Source organism: Malaclemys terrapin, chromosome 3, assembly GCF_027887155.1.
Source record: "Malaclemys terrapin pileata isolate rMalTer1 chromosome 3, rMalTer1.hap1, whole genome shotgun sequence".
NCBI lineage: Eukaryota > Metazoa > Chordata > Testudines > Emydidae > Malaclemys > Malaclemys terrapin.
Genome location: NC_071507.1, coordinates 141,274,821 through 141,277,543, shown reverse-complemented (window position 1 = coordinate 141,277,543; position 2,723 = coordinate 141,274,821).

Genomic DNA, 2,723 nt, shown 5'->3' with positions numbered 1-2,723 from the left:
TAAAGCATGTTTAAAATACTCACATTACTAGTTTTAAGATTTTTTTTAACATACATTGGGTATATAGAGCTGAACCTTAAAGATGGTGTGGTAAAAATACTAGGCCCTGCTGCCCTGCACCAAAGGGCTGCACTATTGACGCTGGCCGCTAGGCCACACTGTCCTGTATTGAAAGGCAGCACTATTAACTCTAGCTGCTAGGCCACACTACCCTGGGCACCAGGGCTATTAACTTTTCACTGGTCCTTAGACCCCTGGGGGGCGAGATCAGAGACGGACAAGTGGCCTTACTGGTGGTATCCACGTACCCCTGCCATCCTCGTTTCGGGACAGGGTGTGCATACACTACCACAGGGGCCCTTTAAAAATTTGTCCCCCAAATAATTAAAAATTAAAATAAATGTTATGACCAAATTCCTTGGATAAGTGAAATCTCTGAAAAGGGGCCCTAGGAAATAACAGTTTTGGTATTTTAAATCATAGTGACTTTTTAAAAAAAAATTTAAAGACTCATTTCAGATACTCAAGAATGGACAAAATTGGTTTTCAATAAACAAACAGTATATTGTTTAAAAACAAAAGCACAAGAAGAGTATATACAGAACATAGCATTTACAAACTACTGGACAAATCTGCATATATGAGCTACATAGCCATATAGGTGCAGATCCAGGAAATTTACACTCAACTGCTGTTATGTTTTGATAGCTGAATTAATTCAAAGCACCAAACCAAAGTTTTGCTTTCTGCAGGATGTATGCACAATATTTGCATTTCCTCCTGTTAGCCATATGTAATGGAAATATTAATGTTAAATTCACAATGGCCTCGAGTCAGGAAAGCATCTATATTCAGGACCGCTTAAGCATGTGTGTAAGTCCCACTGAAGTCAATGGGATTTAAGCATATTGGGCTCTTCTGTGGGTATGATTCCCAGCTTTAGGAGACACACTTGCACAAGCTCCCACTGAGTGAACACACTAAAAATAGAAAGTAGACACAGCAGGATGAGCACTGGGAGGGTCTAGCCAGCCCAAGGGCATTCCCATCCGAGAGTATATGCATAGGACAGCTAGTTCCTCCAACTGCTCATGTTGCTGTGGCTACCTCATATTTTTAGCATGCTAGCTTGATGAAAGCCAGCACGAATATATCTCCTGGAGCTGGGAATCATACCCCCAGTTCGAAATGTAGACATGCCCTAGCAGGAGAAGCACAGAACTCAGCCCTCCTGATTCTGAGCTCCCTGGGGGGCCAGAGCAGCTCTCAGAGTAGTTTAGACAGATCTGGGCCTGTCTAAGGGTACGTCTACACTGCAAATGAAGGAGTCATTGCAGAACAGGCAGATGTACCCACTCTAGCTTTAATCTAGCTAGCTTGGGTAATAGCTGAGAAGATGTTGTGGCATGGACCCCAGCATGGGCAGCCACCCGAGTATGCCCCCAGGGTTCCTTGTGGGTTTGTTTTGGGGTGGCCAGCCCAGGCTGAAACCTATTCCATCATGTCCTCACTGCCAGTCACTCACATGAGGTGGTCCTCAGAGGACAGCCATAGCTATCAACCTCAGCTCCTGCACTGGGTGAATTCTCCTGTAGCTGGATCCAGTGCTTTTAGAGCCCCTTTACAATGCTGTTACCCAGCATAAAGGGGCAGGAACAGGAGTGAGAATCTCACCTACATTTAAAGTTAAACATCTACTTAAGTTCTGTGAAGTGATTTCCTGAATGGGGGCCAAATTGTTTATGTCATCTTCATTATCTCATTTACCTTGCATTATCTAGATTTGATTAATCACCTTGCTATTTTTGTTTTAATCTGACAGAATTTAAAATCTTTTTTCTTTTCTTTTCTTTTCTTTTCTTTTCTTTTCTTTTCTTTTCTTTTCTTTTCTTTTCTTTGATGATCCTTTTGGAATTCATAACTTGTCTGTATGTGATCCACCATCTGTCTCAGAAAATTTAGGATACATTTATATAGTTATTTAGGTCTTGATGTATGTTTCATTTATGTCTGATCTAATACTATATATGATGGAAATCAGTTTTTCTTTGACAGCTTTACTGGTCCTTGTTGGAAATGAATTTTTTATGTTGAATCGCAAAGATTTTCATTATATTTTATCACTTTATTTAGTCAAACACATTTAACAAAACACTAGGCACTCAAAGCTTTTTCTCCGGTGTTATGCATAGTGGATAAGTTAGCAGCATAAATAAAGGTCATTTTTTAACCAGATGCTCCATAAAATGAAATTAAAAAAACATGAGTTGAAAACAGATTTAGTTCTCTATGATTAGCAGTGATATTTTCAGCAGTGTTCTGAAGGTACAAGAGGCAAATAATTTGATTTGTATATCAGCTAAATGTTAATTCAAATACAAAGTAGTTTATGCTGGCGATGCAATTATTTTTTTAGAAATAGTAGAACACTTTATTTCTGCAATTTACTTATTTATTTAAAATATATGGACTATTTTTCAGTGGTACTGAGCACCCTCAGCTTCCGCTCACTTCATTATGGGCATCTCTTTAAATTAGGCCAATTCTGTGCACTTGTGTTTCACTACTAAGTTTCACATTAGATGTCTAGAAATAATTTTGAGTGAATAATTGGATCAGGGTGCACAGACTGGAAAATTCCTTATAGTAGTTCAGCATAACACAACTTTAACAGGAGATTGTGTTTATGTGCTGTGAAAAGATAGCTGGAAAAAACCATGCCT